Source organism: Pseudophryne corroboree, chromosome 2, assembly GCF_028390025.1.
Source record: "Pseudophryne corroboree isolate aPseCor3 chromosome 2, aPseCor3.hap2, whole genome shotgun sequence".
NCBI classification, from domain to species: Eukaryota; Metazoa; Chordata; class Amphibia; order Anura; family Myobatrachidae; genus Pseudophryne; species Pseudophryne corroboree.
Genome location: NC_086445.1, coordinates 5,156,904 through 5,184,338, shown reverse-complemented (window position 1 = coordinate 5,184,338; position 27,435 = coordinate 5,156,904). Strand labels below are relative to the sequence as shown.

The window sequence follows — 27,435 nt, the reverse complement described above, 5'->3', positions numbered from 1 at the left end:
TTCCTCAAGGATACCACTACATTCATCTTGTGGCTACAACAACTCTCACCTATACCAGTGAAACAGCTCATGTGCACTATCGATGTTGTGAGCTTATATACATCAATCCCACAAGAGCACGGCATTGAGATGGTTAAAAGGTACATCAAGGACCATCCGCTGTATACTGGGCCTGATGTAGAATTCTTTAACCAACTCCTACGGTTAACACTGATGCGTAATTATTTTACCTTTGACGGAAAGTTCTTCATTCAACGCTCAGGCTGTGCTATGGGCTCTTGCGTAGCACCAAGCTTCGCGAATATTTATATGTTTGCAGTGGAAAAGGATTTCTTTTCTGCGGATGATACCCGACGTCAGCGGATCACTGGGTACACTAGGTACATAGACGATATCTGTCTATTCTGGAATGGGACACAAGAAACATTCCTTGCCATGATAAAGGACATCAACGATCAAGATAGCCCCATCAAATTCACCACTACTAGCAGCTTTGAGTGTATACACTATTTAGACGTCACAGTAACACAAAAAGAGGACTGTACTCTGCACACCTCTATGTATTTTACACCTACCGACCGTAACACAGTGTTACATGCAGCCAGTCACCATCCACCTTCTTTAATCAAAGGTCTCCCATTCTCACAGTTTTTGAGAATTGTTCGTATATGCAGTGACCCTATGGATACCATTGACCAAATTGATAAGATGCTCATCAAATTTTTGGCACGTGGTTATCACCCCCGAGCACTGAAAACAGCCAAACAAAAGGCTCTTTCCATCTCTAGACAACTGGCATTGCACAAAACTAATCCCACGGCATGTGAAGATCGTATTGTATGGACTCAACAATATACCACCTCCAGTAATGCGTTGATGAAATCTGCAAAAAATATATGGCCCATCGTTTCACAGGACCGCAGTTTGCCAGCACTGCATGATACTACTATCCTACCATCATTTTTTCGTGGAAGAAACATCAAAGATGTAGTGGTCCATAACGACATCAGCCAGCATACTACCACCCCAGCCACTCACTTCCTCAGCAGGAAGGGCGGCAATTATCGTTGTCTGGGTTGCACCACCTGCAGCTTCTTGGAGACTGGCAATACCTTCTCACATCCGAGGTCGGGCAAAGTATTCAAGATACTACATCCAGTTACATGCACCACGAGATTTGTGGTGTATTACATAAAATGCCCGTGCAGTCTACTATATGTGGGCAAGACCACGAGACAAATGAAGGAACGCATGACCCAACACAGGTCCAGTATACGTGCAGCCCTTGAAGGTAAAGATTGTGATCAGCCAGTCGCTCGCCATTTTAGGGATCTACACCACAACCTATCTTCCATCAGGTACCGCATCATCGATTGGGTACCCCCTAATCGGAGAGGCGGGAACAGGGGCCGTATCCTACTCCAGAGAGAAGCAAAGTGGATACATCTGCTACAAACGGTCTAACCATTGGGACTTAATGAATCATTAGCACTCAATTGCTTTCTATAAATTTAATTTCTGCTTTGTTTAATTTATCTTATTCATAATCTTTATTAAGATAACCTTAATTTTATATGTTACTATTTACCCTTCTGTGTGATACTGTTTACTCCATTCTATCTTTTAGTGACAGATCACCCAGACCAGTGCCTTGTGGCACACATATTTGTTACAGTTAGCTGCTTTAGTATCCGTCATTTTTGTGATGGATCGCCCCAAGATGTGCTTTATGGTATTCACATTTGTTCCAGCCCTTAGTTTATTCCATGGATATTATGCATTTTATCACCGTACATGTTATGATGATCGTAGTATTTTGTCTATACATTTATTTGTCAGTTTCAGTCTTATTGATTGCACGGTGTGCCACACTATCAGACTGTTGCGTTTATCCATGGCTCTAGGGCTGTAAGTGCGGCTTATCATGTTCTGTCTTTCTCCGCAGTGTGTTTTCACATGTTACCATGGTGATGGTTAGTCACTCCCCCCCGCCCTTAGCCCCTGTGACGGATCCTGGGCGCCGGCGGTTGCCTATGACATCACACGGATTCCGGAGCAGATGGCGACGGCGCTTTCCCTGCGCACACGTGGTGAGTATACAGTTAGGTATATATATGTCATGTATGTTAGTATTCTCTAAAGTCTTGATAAAGGAGCACCGCTCCGAAACGTTGGCTACCTATTTGGTTTTCTGATCATTCATTTACATGCTGGAGTGCCATCCATCTCCCACCATTCTATATTATCTCAGGAAGGGCACCCAGACGAGCTGATTTCTAGTGTATTGGAGTGCCGGACATCATCCTTGCTTTTATATATATATATATATATATATATATGTATATATATATATATATATATATATATATATATAGTGGGGCAATTTACTTGTATATTCTTGTGGAAAATAAATATTTAGACACCTACCAAGCAGCAAGATTTCTGGCTCTCACAGACCTGTTACTTCTTCTTTAAGAAGCTCTTCTATACTCCACTCGTTACCTGTATTAATGACACCTGTTTGAACTGGTTATCTGTATAAAAGACACCTGTCCACACCCTCAAACAGTCAAACTGCTACCTCTCCACCATGGCCAAGACCAGAGAGCTGTCTAAGGACACCAGGGACCAAATTGTAGAGCTGCACAAGGCTGGGATGAGCTGCTCGACAATAGGCAAGCAGCTTGGTGAGAAGAGATCAACTGTTGGCGCAATTATTAAAAAATGGAAGAAATACAAGATCACTGACAATCTCCCTCGACCTGGGGCTCCATGCAAGATCTCACCTCGTGGGGTATCAATGATCTTGAGAATGGTGAGGAATCAGCCCAGAACTACACGGGGGGGACCTGGTCAGTGACCTCAAGAGAGCTGGGACCACAGTCACAAAGGTTATCATTGGTAACACACTACGTCGTCAAGGATTGGAATCCTGCAGTGCCCGAAAGGTCCCCCTGCTTAAGCCAGCACATGTCCAGGCCCATCTAAAGTTTGCCAGTGACCATCTGGATGATCCAGAGGAGGATTGGGAGAATGTAATGTGGTCAGATGAGAGCAAAATCAAACTTTTTGGTATAAAATCCACTCGCCGTGTTTGGAGGGAGAAGAATGATGAATGGCATCCCAAGAACACCATACCCACTGTGAAGCATGGGGGTGGAAACATTATGCTTTGCGGCTGCTTTTCTGCAAAGGGGACAGGACGAGTGATCCGTATTAAGGAGAGGATGAATGGGGCCATGAATCGTGAGATTTTGGGCAAAAACCTCCTTCCCTCAGTAAAAGCATTGAAGATGGAAAATGGCTGGGTCTTCCAGCATGACAATGACCCCAAACACACTGCCCGGGCAACTAAGGAGTGGCTCCGTAAGAAGCATTTCAAGGTCCTGGAGTGGCCTAACCAGTCTCCAGACCTCAACCCAATAGAAAATCTGTGGAGAGAGTTGAAAGTATGTGTTGCCTGGCGACAGCCCCAAACATGACAGATCTAGAGAAGATCTGCATGGAAGAGTGGGACAAAATATCTGCTACAGTGTGTGCAAACCTGGTCAAGAACTACAGGAAACGTTTGACCTCTGTAATTGCCAACCGAGGTTATATTACAAAGTATCGAGTTCAACTTTCTGATTGTCCAAATATTTATTTTCCACAAGAATAAACAAATAAATAGTGTTACAATCATACAATGTGATTTCCAGATTCTGTCTCTCACAGGTGAAGTCTATGATGGAAATTACACACCGCTCTCATCTTTTTAAGTGGGTCAACTTGCACAATTGGTGGCTGTCCAAATACTTTTTTGCCCCACTGTATTTGTATATATGTATATATATATATATATATATATATATATATATAGATATAGATATATATATATAGATATATATGTTACTATTATTATATAAAATATGTATATTTATATCAGTATATGTTCTGCAAGATAGCTATCCCATCTGAATCATAGCATTTAAATTATAGTCAATAGCCATATTATATTGAAGTGTTTTCAAATTGATTGTTAAAGTGTTAGTGTTAACGAAAATTCGCAAAATAAGTGAAGCTCCGTTCCTGCCTAAAAGTTTAGGTAGCACGTAGCAGAAGTTGTCCGGCAGGGGACTTCCGGTGCTCGAAGGGAACGTGGAAGCATTTATCTAACTACTACAATACAAGTACAGTGTTTTTATTGTATTATTAGAGTTGGGTAACAGAGTGTGGCAAGCTGCATGCAAAGGTACGCAGTGATACACACCTGCGTATGCAAGTATACACGTACATAGTACAATAGTACGTGGACGCATATACAGCGACGCACGGGTACACACATGGACGCACAGAAGGCGGGAAACGTGAGTGCATATTTACGCAAGCGGAAGTTAGCCGCATATTAGAAATTGATTGTTAAGATGGGATAAAACACATTTTAACAGGTAACTATCCGATTTTTTAAGCAGATTACTATAATACTTTGTTCAAAGTGTAATACCCCTGGGGGGATCAATCACTGGTAAATTACTTCTTTTTCTGTACAGAAAATCTAAAAGTGTGGGTTGTTGAAAAGTAAGTGTGAGTGGATTGAACCCCGAAAAGCGGGATCCCGTCGGTGAGGCACTGAGTTAGCAGAGGCTTACAGGCGTGGAGGTTAGCGACCTCACGTATTAATTGGTATTGAGGCACGTAGTGTGTGTGCTTTTAAAGGTAAAAAAAGTGCGGAGGAGCGTGATATTTGGGGTTACTCTCCGGCTGTGGAGCGCAGCTTGTAAATATGACTCCCATGATCGTAGTATCTATTAGCCGTGCGATTGGACCGCACGTGTGTGTGTGATACGCGGCGCAACGAGTTACCATTTGTGTAATTTCACGCAATTGCATCATCATACGCGCTGTGTTAGCAAACACAGACGTGATTTGTGTAAAGTAAAGGAATTTTTTGCTGACTTTCTCTCAGGAAATCTTCCTGGTGGACATTCATTGGAAATGGTGATCGATAAGTTGTTTCTCACCCAAGAAAATTCCAGTGGATAGAAACCAAAAAGATCAGGCTTTTAACCTCCACTGAAAAAGGTGGGGTATTGATTTATTGCTGTTAATACTTCATAATTCCAGTGCTGAGGGGTCTGGTAGGGTCCTCGCTGGGTACGCGGGAAGTCACTATAGGAGTGGGCCGTGGTACTGGCCGGCGGAGGAGGAACTTTTCACCATCATATTGCGTGGGCCATTTGGTGTTTGTGTTTAAAAAGTCCACAATGGGAGCCAAGTGTGCACGCGAGAGTCGTTCAGGAGCCAGGGTTCAGGCTGAAGGACAGGGGCAAAAAGAGTCCGCTGTCTATACTGTGATGCGTAGGAAATATGGTGTATACGCAGAGGCTTTTTGTAATGATTGAGTACGTATGAATGGTGAAATATAATTTCCAGTGATTGGTGAGTTTGATCCTAAGGTATTGCAGGTGGTATGTTTAACCAAAGTCATATAAGACAAGAACGAAAACATAATAACTATTTGAACTCGTAGCAACAATAAGTAAGTAAAAAGAGAAAGCAGGTACACCGCCATATGTAGATGTGGAAGCAGTTACAGCCAGTATACAAACTATAAAATATAATAAAAATAAAAATATGAAAAACATGAATGTAACCTATATATGTACTAATGAATGTCAAAGTTTTATTTAGGAGGAGAAGGTGACCCGACTGGTTTCAGCCATTTCTCATGCACTCAGAGGAGTAATATCCAACCGGTAAAAGAGGAGCTGTAGCCTGCAGGGGAAGTGGCTGAGACCAGTGGAACTGGTAAGTATGGAGCCATTCAAGTACACATATAGAAAGAAAGATCACAGGTAAATACTAATTCGGCAAATGGGAGTAACGAGAGTAGTGCAACATTACCCTTTGACAAAACCTGCTGAAGTTACGATTGGGCCTCTATGATGCTAAACCCTTTTCTTCTCTCCTAGCAGCAGTGGCCCCTGACTAACTTACTCGACAGAGAATTTGTTGTGTAAATTGAAATGTGAAATGCATATATGTACTCCCGCTCAGGAAATACAAAGTATGTTAGATACTCCTCAAAGACTAATGTTGCATTACACTGTTCTAGATTCATGTCCATCACAGGTAGAGAAAATTATCTCACAGATACCGGGTTCCCTATGAACTTAGGATGCACAGGACACTGGATTGATGGCTGAGGTAGTCCCAGTAGTGATACAGCAAGCAAAAGATTTAAGGGGGGTAGACCAAGTATTTAAGAATCACTTCCCCGTAGTGCCCAATTCAGCTGTCATTTTAATAAAATCATCTCCACCTCTACAAACTTATGTGTCACCAACCTATATTCTGTTTCTCCACAGTTTCCTCTTCATCTTTTGCATTCACAAAGGGGGTACAATCAGGGCCGGTGCTAGGGTGTTCGGCGCCCCCCTGCAAACTATAAATTTGCGCCCTCCCATATTCCTTTGGCGCGCACCGGGAAAAGGGGTGTGGTCTCACAAGTAAGGGGCATAGCCACACAATAGTACCCCCATTCAAAATTACGCCACAATGTAGCACAATCTTATTCATCTTATACGTAATGCCCCACAAGTAGTAGTAGCATCCTTATATGTAATGCACCCCAGTAGTAGTAGCGTCCTTATACATAGTGCACCCCCAGTAGTAGGAGCATCCTTATACATAATGCCCCCCAGTAGTAGTAGCGTCCTTATACGTAAGACCCCCCCAAGTAGTAGTAGTATTGTTATATGTTATGCCCCCCAAGTAATAGTAGCATCCTATACATAATGCCCCCCCAAGTAGTAGTATCATCCTCATACGTAATGACCCCCCTAGTAGTAGCGTTGTTACACGTAATGGCCCCCCCCATTAGTAGCGTTGTTACACATAATGGCCCCCCCATTAGTAGCGTTGTTACACGTAATGGCCCCCCCATTAGTAGCATTGGTACACGTAATGGCCCAACATTAGTAGCGTTGTTACACGTAATGGCCCCCCCATTAGTAGCGTTGTTACACGTAATGGCCCCCCCATTAGTAGCTACGTTACACGTAATGCCCCCCCCCATTAGTAGCGTTGTTACACGTAATGGCCCCCCCATTAGTAGCGTTGTTACACGTAATGGCCCCCCCATTAGTAGCAACGTTACACGTAATGGCCCCCCATTAGTAGCGTTGTTACATGTAATGGCCCCCCATTAGTAGCGTTGTTACACGTAATGGCCCCCCCATTAGTAGCGTTGTTACACGTAATGGCCCCCCATTAGTAGCGTTGTTACACGTAATGGCCCCCACATTAGTAGCGTTGTTACACGTAATGGCCCCCCCATTAGTAGCGACATTACACGTAATGGCCCCCCCCATTAGTAGCGTTGTTACACGTAATGGCCCCCCATTAGTAGCGTTGTTACACGTAATGGCCCCCCCATTAGTAGCGTTGTTACACGTAATGGCCCCCCCATTAGTAGCGACGTTACACGTAATGGCCCCCCATTAGTAGCGTTGTTACACGTAATGCCCCCCCCCCCCATTAGTAGCGTTGTTACACGTAATGGCCCCCCTATTAGTAGCGACGTTACACGTAATGCCCCCCCTGTAGTAGTAGCGTCCTTAAAGCACACATAAACGCACACAGACATACCACACACACAGACACAATACACACACACTTCCCTCTCACCCTTCACTTACCTAAGCCAGTCTCCCTCTGAGTCTGTACACTATAGCAGCCTGGTCCGTGTAGCTCCGCCCCCTTCAGCCCTGTTTAGCTCTGCCCCTTCCGTCCCGTGTAGCTCCGCCCCCTTTTGTCCCATACACAGCGCTGTCCTGTCACACAGGTGAGGGGAGCGGAGGGAGGAGGATTTTAATGCTACAAGCGCCACTGCCAGTGCCTGACAGGCACAGCAGCAGCACCAGCAGGAGGGGGGACAGGACGGCACAGCAGGGAAGGAATGCAGAGCAGGGGGAGCGCCTCTCCGTCCCAGCGCCTCCCTGCACTGCATCCCTTCGCTGAGCGGGTAGCGCCGGGCCTGGGTACAATACATGGACCCGATTCTCCCAAGGTTTCAAGTGACAGCCTGAGTATTTTCTCCCAAGCCCTACATGACTGTTTACAGTCCTTTCAGCCTGAGAATGGGTCGGTGCTGAAACAATATGTTGATGACTTGTTGTTGTGCGCTGATTCATTTGAGTCGTCCCTGGCAGAAGCGAAACAGTTTCTCTTTCATCTCTTTCAGACAGGACACAAGGTCTCAAGGGATAAACTGCAATTGTGTGGGACAAGGGTCAAATACTTAGGACGTAGTACTGGTACATGATTTGACAGTTCATAAACCACATGTCGTATTGGTCCTTCAAAGTTCTGCCCGAACCCGGTATGTCTCATCAGCATGATGGCACCAGTATATTACTGCATGTGCCTTGTAATGAACAAAGGGTGGAGGATGAGAATACTGGTGAAGGGAAATTTTGTATAGACACTGATATGCATGATGGTATGGAATATCTGAATCAGACCTTTACTACGAGACCAGACATAAGTGACAGCCCGTTGGTGAACGCAGACCTGATATTTTTTTTTCCTCTAGAGATGTTTTTACTCTACATTGCAAACACACAACAATTAAATTGAGATGCAAATTTGTGTTCCCTACAGGAAAAGGAGGTCTGGAAGGCGAAGGGGTATGGTCAGGAGTCCTCAGGACTCTGGAGAGACGGACAAGGTAAGCCAGTGGCCCCCAGGGCGTATCTCCCAAGCCTAGCTGAGGCGGCACATGGTCTGACTCAACTGGGTAGGGAAGGTATGTGCAAACTGGTAAGAGCTTATTGGCATGCAGCGGGGTTCTCTTCTCAGGCAAGCAGGAAAGCAATGACCTGTCTTACTTGCTTGAGGAAGAACATTTGGTAAGGTAGTACCAACAGAGCCATCCCATACTCCTCCTGCAGGCGGACCTTTTTCAGGTAATACAAATCGTCTCTGTACAGTTAACACCCTGTAGGAATTTGAAATATGTATTGGTGTGCACTGATGTTTTCTCAAACTGGGTAGAGGCATTTCCTGCTGTCACAAATACTGCTGTGTTTACCGCTAAGAAAATATTGCAGAAATTGGTGTGTAGATATGGTATCCTTAGGAGTAGGATCAAAGTGATAGCTTGTAACTGGACTATTGTGGTCATAGACACTGCCATTAGTGTCATGTAGCATCGGAACCACTTCCAGATACCCACTTAATGAATCACCGTCTTTGAAATTTTTTTTTTGGATAACAACCTCATGTCATAATTGATCCGCACCATGATCAGAAATACATCAATGAGGTGACAGTACAGTACCTTATCGAGATGAGCCAGCATTTGAGAACTTAACAAAAGAACTTGAAACTGTTGATTCCTGATATGCCAACTACTAACTGTCTTGATTGTGAACCAAGAGACTGTGTGATTATTCTTACGCTCAGGTTGCCTAATAGACAGGTGGGAAGGACCGTACCAAGTTTTGTTGACAGCATGACTTCAGTGAAAGTAGCCGAAAGAGAGAGACTTGGGTCCACGATTCCCATCGCTGGAAAGTCGGTAGTCCGGAAGGAACTCGTAAAGGGAGTGAAATCGCAGAAATATCACTCGAGGATCTGTTCCGTGAAGACTGAGAGGCGGCACTGTTGAACACTACCTGAGCGTACTAAAGGATTGCAAAAAGACCAGTCATAGTAATGGATTTGGTATGGGCAAGATTTGTTTTGTTCTATCTTTCTTTTTTCCCGTTGACAAACATTTTTTTTTCAGGACATTCTATTTTTGTGAGGTTTCATGAGGAGTCGAGTGTGGGACTGGAACTGGTTCTGGAGAAAGGAGTGATGTCTTTATAGGATTTGTTAAAGCCAGAGAAAATCAAAGGTCTAGTAGTTACAGAGTTCGGAGGTAACGTTATCGGCTATTGTCTGAGGAATGCTGTATTTTGTAGTTATTGTGACCCTACAATTGAAAATGAGCGCATCCAGAGATGTCAGGCTAGCAATAAGGCAGCATTTGACAGACATCCTTTGAGTGATTACCACTCACTAGTGGGTAAGGTCTTAAACCAAACAGAATGTTGGATGTGCTCACAGGTACCTCTAAGACGAAATGATGCAGGATTAGTGCCATATATTTTTTAGAGTTAGCTGAGGTACTTGAATTACACGGAAGGGGGAGGGGACCGGTGGAGAAAGAATATAATATAACTAGACCCCCCTAGTCTTAAGATCCACCAGTTCCATAGATAAATCCTTGGCATGTTTAAATCTCACCAATTTCAGGAAACCAGAAAATTAGGAGGTAATCAGGAACAATCAGACAATGGCTATTCACACATTGCAGATAAAGAGCTCATTAATATATGTGGAAGAAAGGTTTATGAGTGGCTCTCCCCGAAATCTGAAGGTTTATGTTATCTAGGAAGGACACTACTAATAACCCTTGTTCAATGATGAAAGAGACCTAGCATACGTTCCAGAAATGGAAACAATGTTCAGAAAATGATAGGAATATATACCATGAAAATTTTATATGTCACTTTCACAATTTGTTTGTGTTTTCTCCCTCTACCCAGCAAAACCTCTATCGAATCCGAACATCAGTGTACAAAGATGTAGGTACATGTATGTATGCAATGTTCGTTCAGATCAGACATCTTAGGCCATAGCACTTTCCCAGCATACTCTATAGGTTGAATGTTGTCCCACACCCAACCAGTGGTCCTGCGACCGCCAAGCGCATATAGAGGATGTCCCGTCCTCCTCCCTGTCTTCCCCAAATATAGTCAATGTCTGATTTGCAAAATGAATACATACGTGTGTCAAGGTCACCGATTAATGTTTGAAATATTTTTTTTGTAATTATGTTTAGTGTGACAGTTATGACTGTTATTGTTTACTGTCAAAGGGTGGACTGTCGAAGTCAAACATATTACATACGCACCACATGCAAACTCCAAACAGCGAGGTCTCTGTTCGTTCACATACACGCAGCGTGCACAGTATATATGGTAGCATACGCATTCACATAGACAAGCCACAAAGATATATTCAACACATATTTCATACAACACATAAATTACACATAGACAAAACATGTCCAGCACCAGACATTATAATGTATTTATATAATAGAGTGTAACATCAGATATATATGTATTATTGGAAAGGAACAATTTAAATATATCATGCTTAGTGTCAAAATGATCAGGAGAATGTGTGTATTCATTTGATAGCTATGGGTAAATTGTATCACATTGCAACAATTAGTTATGATTAAATGTATGAAATCTAAAGTCACTCTTATTAGAACAAAGAACTTCCTGAAAGCATGTGTGCAGGAAACCAGTGGCTAACCTCTACAACTGCATCTTCAAACCAGACGTTGCTTGCATATGAACTGACCAATAAGACACAAGGAATGAGAGACCTCCCTCTTCTGGACCAATGGAAGAAGATGAAACCCACTGTTGTATACACCCATTATTTTACTGTATAAACATAGGGACCCAGAAGCAGGGAGCTCTCTTATACATTCTCATTAAGCTCTCTGACACACACACACACACACACACACACACACACACACACACACACACACACACTCTCACTCAATCAATCAATCAATCAATCACACACACACACACACACACACACACACACACACACACACACACACACACACACACACACACACATTATGAGTATAATGAGTCATCTAATGGTCTATAAGTATTAGGAGTATAATGAGACATCTAATGGTTTATAAGTACTAGGAGTATAATGAGACATCTAATGGTCTATAAGTACTAGGAGTATAATGAGACATCTAATGGTCTATAAGAACTAGGAGTATAATGAGACATCTAATGGTCTATAAGTAATAAGTACTAGTAGTATAATGAGACATGTAATGGTCTACAAGTACTAGGAGTATAATGAGACATTGAATGGTCTATAAGTACTAGGAGTATAATGAGACATTTAATGGTCTATAGGTACTAGGAGTATAATGAGACATTTAATGGTCTATAAGTACTAGGAGTATAATGAGACATCTAATGGTCTATAAGTACTAGAAGTATAATGAGACATCTAATGGTATATAAGTACTAGGAGTATAATGAGACATATAATGGTCTATAAGTACTAGGAGTATAATGAGATATATAATGGTCTATAAGCACTAGGAGTATAATGAGACATCTAATGGTCTATAAGTACTAGGAGTATAATGAGACATATAATGGTATATAAGTACTATGAGTATAATGAGACATATAATGGTCTATAAGTACTAGGAGTATAATGAGACATCTAATGGTCTATAAGAACTAGGAGTATAATGAGACATCTAATGGTCTATAAGTAATAAGTACTAGTAGTATAATGAGACATGTAATGGTCTACAAGTACTAGGAGTATAATGAGACATTGAATGGTCTATAATTACTAGGAGTATAAAGAGACATATAATGATCTATAAGTACTAGGAGTATAATGAGACATCTAATGGTCTATAAGTACTAGGAGTATAATGAGGCATTTAATGGTCTATAAGTACTAGGAGTATAATGAGACATTTAATGGTCTATAAGTACTAGGAGTATAATGAGACATCTAATGGTCTATAAGTACTAGGAGTATAATGAGACATCTAATGGTCTATAAGTACTAGGAGTATAATGAGACATCTAATGGTATATAAGTACTAGGAGTATAATGAGACATATAATGGTCTATAAGTACTAGGAGTATAATGAGACATCTAATGGTCTATAATTACTAGGAGTATAATGAGACATATAATGATCTATATGTACTAGGAGTATAATGAGATATATAATGGTCTATAAGTACTAGGAGTATAATGAGACATCTAATGGTCTATAAGTACTAGGAGTATAATGAGACATATAATGGTCTATAAGTACTAGGAGTATAATGAGACATCTAATGGTCTATAAGTACTAGGAGTATAATGAGACATCTAATGGTCTATAAGTACTAGGAGTATAATGAGACATGTAATGGTCTATAAGTACTAGGAGTATAATGAGACATCTAGTGGTCTATAAGTACTAGGAGTATAATGAGACATATAATGGTCTGTAAGTACTAGGAGTATGATGAGACATATAATGGTCTTTAAGTACTAGGAGTATAATGAGACATATAATGGTCTATAAGTACTAGGAGTATAATGAGACATATAATGGTCTGTAAGTACTAGGAGTATGATGAGATATATAATGGTCTATAAGTACTAGGAGTATAATGAGACATATAATGGTCTATAAGTACTGGTGTATAATGAGACATCTAATGGTCTATGGTGGTCATTCCGAGTTGTACGCTCGCTAGCAGTTTTTAGCAGCCGTGCAAACGCTATGCCGCCTCCCACTGGGAGTGTATTTTAGCTTAGCAGATGTGCGAACGAAAGGATCGCAGAGTGGCGACAAAGTTTTTTTGTGCAGTTTCAGAGTAGCTCAAAACCTACTCAGCGCTTGAAATCACTTCAGACTGTTCAGTTCCTGTTTTGATGTCACGAACACGCCCTGCGCTCGCCCTAGCCATGCCTGCGTTTTTCCTGGCACGCCTGCGTTTTTCGAACACTCCCTGAAAACGGTCAGTTGACACCCAGAAACGCCCACTTCATGTCAATCACTCTGAGGCCAGCAGTACGAATGAAAAGCTTTGTTCGACCCTGTGTGAAACTACATCGTTCGTTGTAATAGTACGTCACGCGTGCTCATTGCGCCGCATACGCATGCGCAGAAGTGCCGTTTTTCTGCCTCATCGCTGCACAGCGAACGAATGCAGCTACCGAACAACTCTGAATGACCACCTATAAGTACTAGGAGTATAATGAGACATATAATGGTATATAAGTACTAGGAGTATAATGAGACATATAATGGTATATAAGTACTAGGAGTATAATGAGACATATAATGGTATATAAGTACTAGAAGTATAATGAGACATATAATGGTATATAAGTACTAGGAGTATAATGAGACATATAATGGTATATAAGTACTAGGAGTATAATGAGATATATAATGGTATATAAGTACTGGGAGTATTATGAGACATATAATAGTATATAAGTACTAGGAGTATAATGAGATATGTAATGGTCTATAAGTACTAGGAGTATAATGAGATATATAATGGTATATAAATACTAGGAGTATAATGAGACATATAATGGTATATAAGTACTAGGAGTATAATGAGACATATAATAGTATATAAGTACTAGGAGTATAATAAGACATCTAATGGTCTATAAGTACTAGGAGTATAATGAGACATATAATGGTATATAAGTACTGGGAGTATAATGAGACATATAATGGTATATAAGTACTAGGAGTATAATGAGACATATAATAGTATATAAGTACTAGGAGTATAATAAGACATCTAATGGTCTATAAGTACTAGGAGTATAATGAGACATATAATGGTCTATAAGTACTAGGAGTATAATGAGATATATAATGGTCTATAAGTACTAGGAGTATAATGAGACATATAATAGTATATAAGTACTAGGAGTATAATAAGACATCTAATGGTCTATAAGTACTAGGAGTATAATGAGACATATAATGGTATATAAGTACTGGGAGTATAATGAGACATATAATGGTATATAAGTACTAGGAGTATAATGAGACATATAATAGTATATAAGTACTAGGAGTATAATAAGACATCTAATGGTCTATAAGTACTAGGAGTATAATGAGACATATAATGGTATATAAGTACTGGGAGTATAATGAGACATATAATGGTATATAAGTACTAGGAGTATAATGACACATCTAATGGTATATAAATACTAGGAGTATAATAAGACATATAATGGTATATAAGTACTAAGAGTATAATGAGACATAACTCGCTGTATTTTTTCCTCTGACATAAGTGACAGTGGAATGATGGAAGTAATACGGTGACACAAGTGATTATTCTATAGCACTGTGTTGTGTTGCTGTGATACAGATGTGTCCACTTACATCTTTGCTTTTTTTCAAATTTGGCACAACAGTTAAAACACGGCTCAGCTGTTTTTCACAAGTTGCGAGTGAATGAACTTTAACATTTTTGTTTGCCATAATAGAATATGTATAAAGTAACATATTAAAGAAGCAAATTAAGAAAAATCACAAGGCATGGCTAAATATCTCAGTCTATGGCATGCAAAACTGTGCCATATATGGCGGGATATAGCAAAGATGTATGTGGACACATCTGTTTGTCAGATATCTCATTATACCCATAAGTACCATCGCTATAATGATTAATACAAGTACCACAAATTACAATTAGTAATGATTATGATGACTCTTCTAAATCTCCAGAACTATCACACGTATAATGAATCATATACGTGCCCATAAGTACATCAGGTATAAGTCTAAGTATACATAAATCTGAGTATATAAGAGCCATGGGTATAATGTATCATCGTCTTGCCCATAAGTGCCACTTAGATTTATACCCCTGGTACTTATGAGATGTGTTTTATTTGCCCTGGGCACCACCAGCCATTATTACGCCTCTGGGCGACCACCTTAATTCATTTCCTTTTTCCTGTAAATATTGATAATTGTCCCCTAATTCCTGCCTTGCATAGACTGTGGGAGTGCGGGAACACTGCGGCGTCATTTACTCTCTGTCACGTTTCCGCATTGTTATATATTTCATTGTCTGTTATTTATATAAGAATGAGAGTCTACTCTACATGCAATTATCATATACTGAGATGTATTACACCTTACATTCACCCCTATGTGTAATGAGAAGAGTAAGAGGTGGGAGCTAGAAGAGGGGTCATGTGATGGATTATAATGTGGGTGTAATCAGTGGTGGATTTTACCCCCCCCCAGTAATATCTGCCACCGGCAGGGAGTTCCCATAGAGTGCTTCCTGCTAATCACAAACAGGCAGGCCCAGGGGGATGTGTTTACTCTCCCGGGACTGTCAGTCCAGACTGCCATAGCACAGAGAGTGCGTCACATGGGAAGCCACTCCCCTGCTAATATGTCAACCCTTCCTGGCTTCTACAGGCTGCAGCAGATGCAGTCCATAGAAGTCAGGCTGTTTCCAAGCAGTGTAGACTTAAGCCCCGTCCCCATACTTAAGCCCCATCTCCTCTACCACCACACTTAAGCCCCACCCCCTCGTGATATCACCATTCAATCACCAGGAGGCCAGGAGACAGGGAACAAGGAGGTGATCAACCAGCCCCCCACCCGGCAGGTAAGCAGCCACCACTAGGTGTAATAAGGTAAGTACATCAGACATAGTGAGCAGGAGGAATTGGAGATCTTAGTACCAGGTTCCAGAAGACCTCTGAAAGTTCTGCACGATGCTGGACAATGCACCAGATGAGAAGATCACGTACGGGGTATTTCAGATGTTGTGGGTCTCCATTCATTACGTCCACTATGTCATTCATCTGAGAATGTAAAATAATAGGTGACAGTCACTGAAATGAAGCAGCAATACCTTACATGAATCTTCTTCTTAGCGGCTTCTCCCTGTTCAGCAGAAATTGTATTATTCCTGGCCTGGCCCTTTTACAGGCCGTTCACACCAAGGACATGTATCCAATTTATCTACTCTCCGTACCTTCTGTGCATGGTGTAGTAACACGTGGAGAAGACCTTCTAGTGCCTTAATCATGGGATCCCACTAATCAAGCACACTTACCTCTGCTCAGAAGTGTCACTATGAGTGTCTTCCTCTAACTACAGCTGTGTCCTCCTACATCCTTGTACAGTCATGTTAAACAGCCCTTTTAGTCACGCAATTCCGTGGCGTGACTCGGTAGCGCTGAGTGTCATTATGTGCAACATTTTTCTATTAAAAATGCATCTTAGTCACATCGCTATGTATGTGATAGGATGCACAAGCAGTTTATGCTGAGTAAAATGATATGCTGCATGCCTATATTCTGTGTGTGACTGTGGCTGTATCTGCATATGGAAAGCTACGTTACAGTGTCAGTAATAGGATATGCAGCATGCCTTTATTCTGTGTGTGACTGCCGCTGTATCTGCATATGGAATGCTACATTACAGTGTCAGTAATAGGATATGCGGCATGCCTATATTCTGTGTGTGACTGCGGCTGTATCTACATACAGAATGCTACGTTACAGTGTCAGTAATAGGATATGCAGCATGCCTTTATTCTGTGTGTGACTGCAGCTGTATCTGCATATGGAATGCTACATTACAGTGTCAGTAATAGGATATGCGGCATGCCTATATACTGTGTGTGACTGCGGCTGTATCTGCATATGGAATGCTAAGTTACAGTGTCAGTAATGGGATATGCAGCATGCCTATATTCTGTGTGTGACTGCAGCTGTATCTGCATATGGAATGCTACATTACAGTATCAGTGATAGGATATGTGGCATGCCTATATTCTGTGTGTTACCGCATCTGTTCTTACATATGGAATGCTATGTTACAGTGTCAGTAATAATATATGCGGCATACCTATATTCTGTGTGTGACTGTGGCTCTATCTGCATACAGAATGCTACGTTACAGTGTCAGTAAGAGGATACATGGCATGCCTATGTTCTGTGTGTGACTGCTGCTGTATCTGCATACGGAATGCTATGTTACAGTGTCAGTAAGAGGATACATGGCATGCCTATATTATGTGCGTGACTGCCGCTGTATCTGCATATGGAATGCTATGTTACAGTGTCAGTAATAGGATATGTGGCATGCCTATATACTGTGTGACTGCGGCTGTATCTGCATATGGAATGCTATGTTACAGTGTCAGTAATAGGATATGTGGCATGCCTATATACTGTGTGTGACTGCGGCTGTATCTGTATATGGAATGCTACGTTACAGTGTCAGTAATAGGATATGTGGCATGCCCATGTATTGTGTGTGACTGCGGCTGTATCTGCATACGGAATGCTACTTTACAGTGTCAGTAATAGGAAATGCGGTATGCCTATATTCTGTGTGTGACTGTGGCTGTATCTGCATACAGAATGCTACGTTACAGTGTCAGTAATAGTATATAAGGCATGCCTATATTCTGTGTGTGACTGCCGCTGTATCTGCATACGGAATGCTATGTTACAGTGTCAGTAATAGGATATGTGGCATGCCTATATACTGTGTGTGACTGCGGCTGTATCTGCATACAGAATGCTACGTTACAGTGTCAGTAATAGGATATGTGGCATGCTTATATTCTGTCTGTGACTGTATCCGCATATGGAATGCTACATTACAGTGTCAGTAATAGGATATGAGGCATGCCTATATTCTATGTGTGACTGTCGCTGTATCTGCATACGGAATGCTACGTTACAGTGTCAGTAATAGGATATGCGGCATGCCTATATTCTGTGTGTGACTGCAGCTGTATCTGCATATGGAATGCTATGTTACAGTGTCAGTTGCCTGTTTCCCAGTAAACACTGTAACATAGCATTTCATATGCAGATACAGTCACACACAGAATATAGACATGCCGCTTATCATATTACTGACACTGTAACGTAGCATTTTGTATTCGGATACGACCGCAATCACACACAGAATATTAGCATGCCGCATATCCTATTACTGATACTGTAACGTAGCATTACGTACAGTATGCAGATACAGCCACAGTCACTCACGGAATATAGGCATGCCACATAACATATTACTGACACTGTAACATAGCATTCAGTATGAAGATACAGCTGCAGTCACACACAGAATATAGGCATGTCACATATCCTATTACTGACACTGTAACATAGCATTCCGTATGCAGATACAGCCGCAGTCACACACAGAATATAGGCAAGCTGCATGTCATATTACTGACACTGTAACATAGCATTCTGTATGCAGATACAGTGGCAGTGACACACAGAATATAGGCATGCCACATACCCTATTACTGACACTGTAATGTAGCATTCTGCATGCAGATACAGTGGCAGTCACACACAGAATATAGGCATGCCACATACCCTATTACTGACACTGTAATGTAGCATTCTGCATGCAGATACAGCGGCAGTCACACACAGAATATAGGCATGCCACATATCCTATTACTGACACTGTAATGTAGCATTCCGTATGCAGATACAGTGGCAGTCACACGCAGAATATAGGCATGCCACATATCCTATTACTGACACTGTAATGTAGCATTACGTATGCAGATACAGTGGCAGTCACACACAGAATATAGGCATGCCACATACCCTATTACTGACACTGTAACGTAGCATTCTGCATGCAGATACAGCGGCAGTCACACACAGAATATAGGCATGCCACATATCCTATTACTGACACTGTAATGTAGCATTCTGTATGCGGATACAGCCATGGTCACACGCAGAATATAGGCATGCCACATACCCTATTACTGACACTGTAACGTAGCATTCTGCATGCAGATTCAGACGCAGTCACACACGGAATATAGGCATGCTGCATATCCTATTACTGACACTGTAACGTAGCATTCTGCATGCAGATACAGCTGCAGTCACACACGGAATATAGGCACGCCACATATCCTATTACTCAGCATAAACTGTGTGTCTTATTTGCAAAGCGATATGAATAAGATGCATTTTCGGCAAAAAAGATGCCCGACGTTAGCAGAGCTGCCTGTGACTTGTCAGCTCACTCATGCCAGGCATTTCCCACTGCGTGGTATACTGAGGCAAGCTGTATGAGGACACATCTGCACTGTATATTTTTTTATTGTACACAATCTGCCCGTTACACCCAGCCCGTTATACTATGCCTGTTACATCCAGCCTGTTACACATAGCCTGTTACATCCAGCCTGTTACACCCAGCCTGTTATACTATGCCTGTTACATCCAGCCTGTTACACATAGCCTGTTACATCCAGCCTGTTACACCCAGCCTGTTACATCCAGCTTTTTACATACTGTCTATTACACTCTGCCTGTTACACCTAATTTGTTACACTCGGCCTGTCATACCCATCCTGTTACACAAAGCCTGTTACATCCAGCCCATTACATCCTGCCTATTACACCCAGCCTGTTAAATCTTGCCTATTACATTTAGCCTGTTACAGTTTGTCTGTTCCACCCAGCCTGTTACACCCAGCATATTTCACTCTGCCTGTTACACCCATTCTGTTGCACTCTGCCTGTTATACTCATCCTGTTCCACCCAGCCTATTGCACCCAGCTTGTTACAACCAGTCCGTTACACCCAGCCTGTTATACTATGCCTGTTACATCCAGCCTGTTACACATAGCCTGTTACATCCAGCCTGTTACACCCAGCCTGTTACATCCAGCTTTTTACATACTGCCTATTACACTCTGCCTGTTACACCCAATTTGTTACACTCGGCCTGTCATACCCATCCTGTTACACAAAGCCTGTTACATCCAGCCCATTACATCCTGCCTATTACACCCAGCCTGTTAAATCTTGCCTATTACATTTAGCCTGTTACAGTTTGTCTGTTTCACCCAGCCTGTTACACCCAGCATATTTCACTCTGCCTGTTACACCCATTCTGTTGCACTCTGCCTGTTATACTCATCCTGTTCCACCCAGCCTATTGCACCCAGCTTGTTACAACCAGTCCGTTGCACTCTGCCTGTTGCACTTGGCCTGTTAAACCCAGCCTATTGCACTCTGCCTATTACACCCAGCCTGTTACACCCAGCCTGTTACACCCAGCCTGTTACACCCAGCCTTTTACACCCAGGCTGTTACACTTACCCTGATGTTTCCATTAAACAGGCTCCATGTGCGACTATATGGTGCACCTGGGTACATTGGCTCAACAAGCTTTCCCAGAAGATCTTGCAGGATACTGGACACATGATGTAGTCCAATGGTGGATTGCGCAACTTCACTCCATCCTTCACCAGTGGCCAGACTCACTAGTTTGATATAAATCAGAGTGGACGGGTCGGTGTTATTGTACAAGCATAGGAGCCTTTCTGTGGTGAGGAACTCCGATAGACACACTCCATGATCCAGAAAGAGGTGGACAAAGGCAGGTTTATTTTCAATCAATGACACCATTAGACTGGGGTAAAGATCAGCGGGCTGCAACAGAAAACAATCTATTACAACGTGCTGTGATAACTAGAACACACTAGTACTACTCACTAACATGGTATGTACAAAGAGGATGCACCCTGGATGTTCTAGTCCCGGGAATCTGGAAGCAACAAAAAAAGCGAAGCAACAAAAAAAGCCTATAGATTTTATGAACAAAAGACATCCCTCCTTTGAAACGTAATAATAATAATAATAATAATAATAATAATTTGATTTATATAGTGCTCTTTCTACAATAGGACCTGTGACATACTGTATTTATAGGGTGACCATACTAACGCTTTACACCGGGACACTCATAAATTACACGGGTTCTGTGGCTGATTAAACCAGGTGAAATGCAGCTTGAAGTCAGCAGCCACAGGACCTGTGTAAGTCATTAGTGTCCCAGTTTACAGGGATAGTATGGTAAGCCCAGGGCTATTTTTTGGCCAGAACCCTCCGTAAAGCCGTTCCTGCATGTGTTCTGAAAAATTACCTGGAATGGCATTCCGAAACGTCCTGACCATGCTAGCAAAGTTTGGGAGGGCAGGTGCGAGCTGTGAATAAACATGTACTACAAGCCCCCGTAGCTTCCGTCCATAGTAGTGAAAAAAAAAATGTCCGCTACCGAGGAGGAGACAGATGCTAGAGCCGATGTATTTATGACATTTTACGGCCAAGTCCCAAAATCTAAAAATGATTATTGGTTCACATTGTGGGAATCTGCAATGTTCTTTCAGGGCTATATAATATAAGGCAGATGCCGGGACCCGGCTTATGCTATCTGGCAGCTTCTCTGAGGCCAATGTGAGTCTATACAATGATGGTGTCAGCTGCAGATGTGTCCACGTACACCAATGTAATGGAGATATCTGGTGTGCCACGGACTAAGCAAGTAAGACACGCCCAGTGGTGGAACTTCAAAAATCTGCTTTGTGTATTACAATTCAATGTCCTGGAAATCTGGATAACTTATATGACTCCCCCTCCACTCCCTCATAGCAATGGCAATATCCCCCTGGCCCCCACTCCTCATGTGTCTATGCCTCCTGCCCCGTACCATAGCAGTATCATCAGCTCCCTGAGCCCATTGTGCCTCCCCCTCATTCAGCTCTGACCTACGTGCTGTGTGGCTGGGGCAGGGTCCTGCGGCTCTCATACATACACACTGCCTGTCTGAGGCTGAGCACGAGGTCACTGCTGCTTGTGGCAGCCTCCTGATGTCTCCTCCTGGTCGGCTCAGATCGCTGAGCTAGTGTTACCTCTAGGCATTTGCCTATAGTGCCTATGCCTAGGTCTGGCTCTGCACATGTGGCTAAATGGGCGTTACTGGGAAGCAATGGAGCAGCAATGGGGCATTTGAAGAGTGGATACGTGTTCCATGGGTAACTTGTGTTTGTGTAGACCAGTGGTTCTCAACCTCGGTTCTCAAGTACCCCAAACAGTTCATGTTTTCCAGGTCTCCTCACAGGATTGCAAGTGAAATAATTTGCTCCACCTGTGGGTCTTTTATAATGTGTCAGTGAGTAATGAATACACCTGTGCACCTGCTGGGTGACCTGGAAAACATGAACTGTTGGGGGTACTTGAGGACCGAGGTTGAGAACCACTGATGTAGACAGAACTCAGCTGCCCCAAAATAAATGAATTCAAAGTATGTATGGGAGGTGAAGTAATGTCACCAATGAGAGGGAAACACTATATGGAGTGATAAAGATTAATATGGAGACAGAAAGATCATTATGATTATCGGCAAGGTCAGGTGTGAGGATTATATGGAGATCTTACCTTCCAGGTCCTGTCGTCACTAAATATCTGCGTCTCTGCAATATCTGCCCGATTCCAGGACACGACGAGTTTTAGCTGACGGTCCCAATTCTCCTGTCCTCCATCATCACTGTGAGACGCTGCCAGACAATGACCATCAGTCAGTTACCATAATCATTACTCAGTGACACAGCCCAGTCATTCCCTGACACACAGCGCCACAATATCACTGTCATTCACCAGCCTATACCATGCAGTGGTGGCGTCACGCTCCTGCATACATTACCGTCATTCACCAGCCTATACCATGCAGAGGGGGCGTCACACTCCTGCATACATTACCGTCATTCACCAGCCTATACCATGCAGTGGTGGTGTCACGCTCCTGCATACATTATAGAGATGAGCGCCGGAAATTTTTCGGGTTTTGTGTTTTGGTTTTGGGTTTGGTTCCGCGGCCGTGTTTTGGGTTCGACCGCGTTTTGGCAAAACCTAACCGAATTTTTTTTGTCGGATTCGGGTGTGTTTTGGATTCGGGTGTTTTTTTCCAAAAAACCTAAAAAACAGCTTAAATCATAGAATTTGGGGGTCATTTTGATCCCAAAGTATTATTAACCTCAAAAACCATCATTTCCACTCATTTTCAGTCTATTCTGAATACCTCACACCTCACAATATTATTTTTAGTCCTAAAATTTGCACCGAGGTCGCTGGATGACTAAGCTAAGCGACCCTAGTGGCCGACACAAACACCTGGCCCATCTAGGAGTGGCACTGCAGTGTCACGCAGGATGTCCCTTCCAAAAAACCCTCCCCAAACAGCACATGACGCAAAGAAAAAAAGAGGCGCAATGAGGTAGCTGTGTGAGTAAGATAAGCGACCCTAGTGGCCGACACAAACACCGGGCCCATCTAGGAGTGGCACTGCAGTGTCACGCAGGATGTCCCTTCCAAAAAACCCTCCCCAAACAGCACATGACGCAAAGAAAAAAAGAGGCGCAATGAGGTAGCTGTGTGAGTAAGATAAGCGACCCTAGTGGCCGACACAAACACCGGGCCCATCTAGGAGTGGCACTGCAGTGTCACGCAGGATGTCCCTTCCAAAAAACCCTCCCCAAACAGCACATGACGCAAAGAAAAAAAGAGGCGCAATGAGGTAGCTGTGTGAGTAAGATAAGCGACCCTAGTGGCCGACACAAACACCGGGCCCATCTAGGAGTGGCACTGCAGTGTCACGCAGGATGTCCCTTCCAAAAAACCCTCCCCAAACAGCACATGACGCAAAGAAAAAAAGAGGCGCAATGAGGTAGCTGTGTGAGTAAGATAAGCGACCCTAGTGGCCGACACAAACACCGGGCCCATCTAGGAGTGGCACTGCAGTGTCACGCAGGATGTCCCTTCCAAAAAACCCTCCCCAAACAGCACATGACGCAAAGAAAAAAAGAGGCGCAATGAGGTAGCTGTGTGAGTAAGATAAGCGACCCTAGTGGCCGACACAAACACCGGGCCCATCTAGGAGTGGCACTGCAGTGTCACGCAGGATGTCCCTTCCAAAAAACCCTCCCCAAACAGCACATGACGCAAAGAAAAAAAGAGGCGCAATGAGGTAGCTGTGTGAGTAAGATAAGCGACCCTAGTGGCCGACACAAACACCGGGCCCATCTAGGAGTGGCACTGCAGTGTCACGCAGGATGGCCCTTCCAAAAAACACTCCCCAAACATCACATGACGCAAAGAAAAATTAAAGAAAAAAGAGGTGCAAGATGGAATTGTCCTTGGGCCATCCCACCCACCCTTATGTTGTATAAACAGGACATGCACACTTTAACCAACCCATAATTTCAGTGACAGGGTCTGCCACACGACTGTGACTGATATGACGGGTTGGTTTGGACCCCCACCAAAAAAGAAGCAATTAATCTCTCCTTGCACAAACTGGCTCTACAGAGGCAAGATGTCCACCTCATCATCATCCTCCGATATATCACCGTGTACATCCCCCTCCTCACAGATTATCAATTCGTCCCCACTGGAATCCACCATCTCAGCTCCCTGTGTACTTTGTGGAGGCAATTGCTGCTGGTCAATGTCTCCGCGGAGGAATTGATTATAATTCATTTTAATGAACATCATCTTCTCCACATTTTCTGGATGTAACCTCGTACGCCGATTGCTGACAAGGTGAGCGGCGGCACTAAACACTCTTTCGGAGTACACACTTGTGGGAGGGCAACTTAGGTAGAATAAAGCCAGTTTGTGCAAGGGCCTCCAAATTGCCTCTTTTTCCTGCCAGTATAAGTACGGACTGTGTGACGTGCCTACTTGGATGCGGTCACTCATATAATCCTCCACCATTCTTTCAATGTTGAGAGAATCATATGCAGTGACAGCAGACGACATGTCCGTAATCGTTGTCAGGTCCTTCAGTCCGGACCAGATGTCAGCATCAGCAGTCGCTCCAGACTGCCCTGCATCACCGCCAGCGGGTGGGCTCGGAATTCTGAGCCTTTTCCTCGCACCCCCAGTTGCGGGAGAATGTGAAGGAGGAGATGTTGACAGGTCGCGTTCCGCTTGACTTGACAATTTTCTCACCAGCAGGTCTTTCAACCCCAGCAGACTTGTGTCTGCCGGAAAGAGAGATCTAAGGTAGGCTTTAAATCTAGGATCGAGCACGGTGGCCAAAATGTAGTGCTCTGATTTCAACAGATTGACCACCCGTGAATCCTTGTTAAGCGAATTAAGGGCTCCATCCACAAGTCCCACATGCCTAGCGGAATCGCTCCGTGTTAGCTCCTCCTTCAATGTCTCCAGCTTCTTCTGCAAAAGCCTGATGAGGGGAATGACCTGACTCAGGCTGGCAGTGTCTGAACTGACTTCACGTGTGGCAAGTTCAAAGGGCATCAGAACCTTGCACAACGTTGAAATCATTCTCCACTGCGCTTGAGACAGGTGCATTCCACCTCCTATATCGTGCTCAATTGTATAGGCTTGAATGGCCTTTTGCTGCTCCTCCAACCTCTGAAGCATATAGAGGGTTGAATTCCACCTCGTTACCACTTCTTGCTTCAGATGATGGCAGGGCAGGTTCAGTAGTTTTTGGTGGTGCTCCAGTCTTCTGTACGTGGTGCCTGTACGCCGAAAGTGTCCCGCAATTCTTCTGGCCACCGACAGCATCTCTTGCACGCCCCTGTCGTTTTTTTAAAAATTCTGCACCACCAAATTCAAGGTATGTGCAAAACATGGGACGTGCTGGAATTTGCCCATATTTAATGCACACACAATATTGCTGGCGTTGTCCGATGCCACAAATCCACAGGAGAGTCCAATTGGGGTAAGCCATTCCGCGATGATCTTCCTCAGTTGCCGTAAGAGGTTTTCAGCTGTGTGCGTATTCTGGAAACCGGTGATACAAAGCGTAGCCTGCCTAGGAAAGAGTTGGCGTTTGCGAGATGCTGCTACTGGTGCCGCCGCTGCTGTTCTTGCGGCGGGAGTCCATACATCTACCCAGTGGGCTGTCACAGTCATATAGTCCTGACCCTGCCCTGCTCCACTTGTCCACATGTCCGTGGTTAAGTGGACATTGGGTACAACTGCATTTTTTAGGACACTGGTGAGTCTTTTTCTGACGTCCGTGTACATTCTCGGTATCGCCTGCCTAGAGAAGTGGAACCTAGATGGTATTTGGTAACGGGGGCACACTGCCTCAATAAATTGTCTAGTTCCCTGTGAACTAACGGCAGATACCGGACGCACGTCTAACACCAACATAGTTGTCAAGGCCTCAGTTATCCGCTTTGCAGCAGGATGACTGCTGTGATATTTCATCTTCCTCGCAAAGGACTGTTGAACAGTCAATTGCTTACTGGAAGTAGTACAAGTGGGCTTACGACTTCCCCTCTGGGATGACCATCGACTCCCAGCAGCAACAACAGCAGCGCCAGCAGCAGTAGGCGTTACACGCAAGGATGCATCGGAGGAATCCCAGGCAGGAGAGGACTCGTCAGAATTGCCAGTGACATGGCCTGCAGGACTATTGGCATTCCTGGGGAAGGAGGAAATTGACACTGAGGGAGTTGGTGGAGTGGTTTGCGTGAGCTTGGTTACAAGAGGAAGGGATTTACTGGTCAGTGGACTGCTTCCGCTGTCACCCAAAGTTTTTGAACTTGTCACTGACTTATTATGAATGCGCTGCAGGTGACGTATAAGGGAGGATGTTCCGAGGTGGTTAACGTCCTTACCCCTACTTATTACAGCTTGACAAAGGCAACACACGGCTTGACACCTGTTGTCCGCATTTCTGTTGAAATACTTCCACACCGAAGAGCTGATTTTTTTGGTATTTTCACCAGGCATGTCAGTGGCCATATTCCTCCCACGGACAACAGGTGTCTCCCCGGGTGCCTGACTTAAACAAACCACCTCACCATCAGAATCCTCCTGGTCAATTTCCTCCCCAGCGCCAGCAACACCCATATCCTCCTCATCCTGGTGTACTTCAACACTGACATCTTCAATCTGACTATCAGGAACTGGACTGCGGGTGCTCCTT

General features: G+C 43.4%; 1 pseudogene; it reads right to left on the bottom strand.

The window, feature by feature from the left end:
• The window catches only part of LOC134987843 (transient receptor potential cation channel subfamily M member 2-like), a 539,791-nt pseudogene that overhangs the window by 265,607 nt on the left and 246,749 nt on the right, over window positions 1–27,435 (bottom strand).